The sequence below is a fragment of the Onychomys torridus genome, chromosome X (assembly GCF_903995425.1).
Source record: "Onychomys torridus chromosome X, mOncTor1.1, whole genome shotgun sequence".
In the NCBI taxonomy this organism is placed as follows: domain Eukaryota; kingdom Metazoa; phylum Chordata; class Mammalia; order Rodentia; family Cricetidae; genus Onychomys; species Onychomys torridus.
The window spans coordinates 127,143,228-127,149,227 of record NC_050466.1 but is presented as its reverse complement, the minus strand read 5'-3'; the positions used below and the strand labels follow the sequence as shown (position 1 = coordinate 127,149,227).

Here is a 6,000-nt window from a genome sequence, read left to right as displayed (position 1 = left end):
CTGTGTCTCTCCTATAATCTATAGATAATGAGTCTCCACCAGGAGTCAACACACTTTTTTTTCAGAAAAGGGCCAGATAACAAATCTTCAGGCTCTATGGGTCATAAGATCTCTTTTACAACTACTATATTCTGGCACAATAGCATGAAAACATCCATAGATAATACATAAATGAATATATGCTGTGACTGTGTGCCCATAAAACTTTTAAAAAACAGACAGACTACTAGATTTGGCATGCATGAGCTCTGGCTTGTTGACTACTTGTCTAGACAGCAAAATGTTGTGGGAGTATTACTCTTTCTTGAGAAATGCTACTGTATGTATAAGGCAATGTTTTTGAAACTAGGGCTAGGGATGGACATGGGAGTTAGAATCACCCACCATCCATGTGTTCTCTTTGTATATTTTAAATAGAAGATTTAGATGTTCCATGGTCAGTAGGGATTTTAATATTATTATAACTACTGTATATCATTCCATTACTTAAATATGTTACAAGAAGTGTCTACTTCTCAATCTATGTCAAATGTCTTATAGAAGCATGTCTTAAAATTATTTGTTTTGCTTCCATTTGTTTAGCCTTGTTTTTGAGATAGAGTAGTCCAGATTGGTAAGAAACTTGGGATCTTCTTGCTTCAGGCTCCAGAGCTCTAGGATTAAAAGCATGACTTTCATGCCAGCTGAACAGCATTCTTAAATGAACAGAAATCAAGTCCCATAAGATCAAAAGTATTTCTTTCTAAGACAATTTTCAACCATTAGATTAGAAATAAGAAAAATAAACATTTCCCAATAAAGTATATCATTATTCAGTATGTACCTAAGTACCTCTACTATCCTATTCAAGAGAACCAGAGGCCCAATGAAAAGAGATTGGAAAGAGGGAAGTGAAAAAGGTAGTCCTCTCTGAGTTCCAAATAGTGATGATTCCCCAAGTGTCAAGTGTAGTTACTAAATGCAAGATAAAATATACCAGAGCACAGAGTAGAACCAACTATTTTGTACCTGCCTAAGTTTTTAGTCATCTCTCTCACACAGGTTCTATATGCCTGTACATATTGACTTACTTTTCACAAAAGAAGGTATAACCCTTCCCTTTACACCAGTAGTTCTCAACTGTCCTAATGCTCTGACCCTTTAATACAGTTCCTCATGTTGTAGTGATATCCAACCATAAAATTATTTGCGTTGCTACTTTATAACTGTAATTTTGTTACTGTTATAAATTGTAATACAAATATCTGATATGTAGGATAACTGATATGAAACCCCTGTGAAAGGGTCGTTCGGCCCCCATAGTGGTCTCAACCCACAGCTTGAGAACAGCTACTCTACATAGTCCTATATCTGAAGCAGTTACTCCCAAGCAGGTAAAAACTGGGAGATTGTTGAAAATTTCAGATGAGTTTATACTGCCAAAGTCAGACATTCTATGCAAGAAGTCAGCTGTCCCTCCCTGCAGGAAGTGCCTCAGTAAGCTCTTATTACAGTTGGGAATGTGGTTTATCAGTGGGTTGGGAAAGAAACAAATGGTTAAAAATTGCTGATGGGAAATAGCTTGATAAATAAATGTGTTCATGAATATAGATGATAAAAGACAGGCAGGATTTATGCATGTATCAGGCAGACAGCTTAGAAAGTTTAGTAGGCTCATTAAATAATTATAGTACAATGAATATATCAAGCTACTAATTCATTTACTTTTGCCTTTTGTATTTTTGCTGTAAAATGCGGAAAAACAAAACTGACAGCTTTTAGAGCATCCTTTTGAAGGTAATAGCGTCATTGTAAAAGCACTACTATTTTGGATCAGTCAAGGATGCTCTGCTAAGCCTTCCTCCTTATAACTCATTTTGAGTCAAGTTCCTTGTTCACAAGGCATCTAAATAGAAGAGGTAATAAGACCCATATGCAAAAGTGTTCAAGGGGGATGATGACAAGTTTCCAAAAATAAATACAGTGTGCCAGGGTTACTCAGACACAAGAGAGATGGCATTAGGCTGGAGCAGGGCTTCAGGAAAATTATTCATTTCCAGATCACTCAGTTCTTTTCCCAAGGAGAAAAGAGAAGTTCCTTGTGCTTTTAGATGAGTTAGACACTGCTGTTTGGTGATACTACTATTTCAAAAGGTATTACTATTCTTTTAATGTATGGCTTAAGTAAGTTCTTTGGTTTTGTTTGTTTTCATGATAATCTAGCTATGTAATTCATATTAGCCTTGGACTTGTGATCTTTCTGCCTCAGTCTCTGGCATACTGGGATTACAGTCATGTACCAGCACATCTGGCTCATCATAAATTTGTCTCTTAAAAACTTAATTCTATGTATTATACTTACTGTTTTATGTCGATGCTACAGGAATGTGAATGCATGCATTTGTGTGCCATAGCATCCATGTGGGGTTTGGAAGTCAACTTTTCAGAATCTGTTCTCACCTCCTACAGTAGGTTCTGAGGATCAAACTTAAGTCCTTGACTAGTGCAGAAAGAATTTTTATACATGGACTTATCTCTTCAGTCCTCAGTTTTTTCTTAAAGTTTCCACTGCATCATCGCAGAGTCAAAGATTTCTCTATTGGAGTATCATTTTACCCCAAACAATAGACATCAGTTTGAGGGAAAATTATGTTTAAGGGTTAGTATGTTCTCTCAGTTTTCTTCAACTACCTAATCCCTGTGATATCATTTGGAATTTTGGCGAAAAAGTTAGGGAGAACATCAGTTCCTCACCTGGCATTCAGTAGGTAAGGAAATGAGCCATAGAAATGCAGTTTAAAAGTGGGTGTAGACACAAATGCTTGCGCACGTGTGAGCAAACACACACACACACACACACACACACACACACACACCACATGCGAGAGAGAGAGAGAGAGAGAGAGAGAGAGAGAGAGAGAGAGAGAGAGAGAGAGTCGCTGACATGGCAGCTGGGAGGTGGGAGGTAAGAGAGTAAAAGCTCAGTGCCCGCTGAGCTGGTTTCTACTTCCAGTGCCTGCATGTCAGAAGCTGAGTTTGAAGCCTCTGGCCTCCAGCGGAGTTGGAGTTAATTCCCATTACATTGGACTCCGCCCCTCTCTCCCAAAGGTAAAGCTAGGTTTGCAGGCATCACTGCAAAGAGCAACTGGGATTCCCATCCCTGTCTGACAAGCTGTGAGAAGTTTATTTTTTTTCTTTCTTCTCAAATCTGAATCAGAAGAAAGGGAGCAAGTCAATCAGCCTTCATGGTTAGAAGGTAAATATGTATCTTGGCCAAATGCAACTGAAGCAGCTGGACAGAAAATCCCGCTTTGCCCCCCCTCTCTCAGCCCTTCTTCTTCTGCCGCTTCCTTGCTCAGGCTTCCTGTCCTTTCGTGACAAAGCGTAGGGAAGCTGCTTTTCTTCAAAAGGGCAGCCTGATGTATTTTCACTTCCCCATAGTTGGTTGTTTGCACAGTCTACGAGGGATCAGTGCTGGATTCCTGTTTCATATAGGCAAGGTTTGAAGGCCTAAGGGTTAAGAGCTAGTTGCTTTCCCCCAAGGGAGTTGGTAACCTGAGGAGAGGAAAGGCAGACTTTCTCTGGGAGTAGAGGGAGGGATTTTGTTCTGACTTGTCCATCCAAGTAAAAATGGATCTGATTTCCCAATGTGGTAGGGCAATGTCTTAGACTTGCTGCAATTGAAATTACGGGACTGAAACAAAAATCAGGTTAAACTGAAATACAGATGTTGAAACCAGTAGAGCTGGAGTTAAATAATGGCATTAATTCAGAAAATGTTTATGAGTTCCTACTATGTGCCAAGTGCGATGATTTACAAGGAAGCTGAAAGAAGTGAACTGTTAATGCATGCTAACAAAGAGCACTCAGCCAAATGGTTTCATTTTATAGTGAGAAAGGAAAAGTTGAGAACCCAGGAGCAACAACTGTCAGAGATGTTTCAAAGAGAAAGGGTGAGAGGAAGGTAGAGGAGACTTTCTTCTGAGTAAATATCAAGTCTCTCTAGTAGGAAATAATGCTGTCTTCCTTGGTAGCGCAAAGGATGGTTAATACCTACCCTTGTATCAGCTATATCATGTATGTTATGCTTCACCTGAACTTTGTGCCATTATTACCAGTATACATGAAACAGAAACTCAGAGGTTTGAAGTGATTTCCTCCACATTCACATCACTTTTTAGAGGCAAAGCTCAGGTGTCTGCATCAAATTTGACTCCAAAATCTCACTCATTTCCACTAACAGAGTATTCCTCAGTCATGAGTTCTCATCAGGATGAACTGAGGGTTTTAAAATTTGCAAATTCTCATTAACTTGAATTCAGTGAATATTAGGGAGAGGGGGAGAGAGAGAGGGAGGGAGAGAGAGAGAGAGAGAGAGAGAGAGAGAGAGAGAGAGAGAGAGAGAGAGGGAATTTCTACTTTGAAAGAGAATCTAGAATGATTCTGATGCAGGGGAGTTGGTGCTCCCTAATACCAGGAACTTTTTTGATGTACCATGTTGCATGCCAACTCTGAACTGATTGGAAAAGCATTTAGCCTGCCTTCTTTTCAGCTGTGGTAGCATTTTATTCTATCTGAGGACATGAAATAAAAGGTTTATGTACAGCAATACCAGGTTGCAATTATAAATGTGAAGGTGAAGAAGAATGCAGGCTTTGCAAGTCATTCACTAGGCTTTAAATTGAAAGAGCAGCTGAGGGGCAGTTTTGAACTACCTGCTAGTGTGAGGAAGATTCCCTATGCAACCAACTGACCATTGAAGATGGGGTACTGGTTTGTCCATCTAGATTCCTCGCTGGTTGATAATGCATTAGACAGATGGGAGCTCAGGAAATAGGTCTCAGGGTCAAGAGAAGCTCATATGAAATTCGGGGAAAACATCCTAGCACTCAAACTTTCAACCTCAAGCTCTTGAGAAAGAGAATGGCTTAGTATTAATGTTGAGTTATTCTGTTTGTTTGTTTGTGAACTCTCCCCACCTCTGCATGGCTAACTCTATTATTTAGAGGTGACTTTCTAGGTTTTTGATTATGTTGGTTGAGTGCACTGCAAAGGTTCAGAGGGCATGGCTGTATCAGAGCAACCACCTCAAATTTCCAGATTTTTTTTATTGCTCAGGTGGTTCTCTGTATCCACTTACTCTCTTGCTTCTGGATTTAGTCTCAAATTTTCTCATAAAGATCTGTACCTAAGGATGATGATATATAAGCAAATAAAAAATCTAAGACAACACAGCTGGTTTTTCAACTCTTTCTATGTGAGAGAAAAAGAAAGGGAATGGGTGAGGCAGGAGGCCCAGAGGAAATTTCAGCAATCTTGAAAACTGAGGTAAAAAATAGTGAGATGTTCTTAGAGTCACAAAGTTACAAGTAGAAAATAAAGCCCATTGAATGACATCATCTTGAGAGGGAGACCTTGGAGCAGTTGTTATTGTGGAAGAGAAACTTCTAAGATTGTAGGTGGCAGAAAAGGTAGTCAGGAAGTGATTGAGACATGGTAGATTTTTTTTTTTTGAGGGCATGTTTAAATGACAATGATCTAGAAGGTGTAGACTTGCTATAAACTCAGCCTGATACTAGAGAACTTTACCTATTAGACACATATGTCTGCACATCATACTCATTTCCCATGAATGTGTCAACACAGAAGAAGATGTACATTTAGCAGGATTGGCAGGTAGGCAGTACACACTGCCTAGGAGCTGAGGAGAAAGACTTCTCCATATTCCTTTACTCACACTAATGCCAATAAACCTACTTCTCATACAAGCATGCTTGCAGCCATCATTGCCTCAGCACCTGCAGCTTAGAGTTTCCTTTGTGCGAAACCTGTTGCCCTTGGGAACTGTTTTATTTATTTTTAACTCAGAATTTATACAATGGGCTCCAGTGGGAATGAAAAGATTTTTGTGCCTTTCTATCAGGACTGGAGAAGATATGAGATGGGTGAAGATACAGCCTTACCCATTCCACTATGCAAAATATAAGCACAAAATGTTTCTAGTTTAATTGATATTAAGTG

The 6,000-nt window shown here is 39.3% G+C and overlaps 1 protein-coding gene across 1 annotated transcript in view; it reads left to right on the top strand.

Moving 5' to 3' along the window:
- The first annotated feature begins 3,129 nt into the window (after positions 1-3,129).
- The window catches only part of Lhfpl1 (LHFPL tetraspan subfamily member 1), a 51,898-nt gene continuing 49,027 nt past the window's right edge, over positions 3,130-6,000 (top strand). Inside the window, exon 1 of the mRNA XM_036175715.1 lies at positions 3,130-3,235. The gene's annotated coding sequence lies outside the window, so the exon portion shown is untranslated. The remainder of the gene's footprint in view (positions 3,236-6,000) is intronic.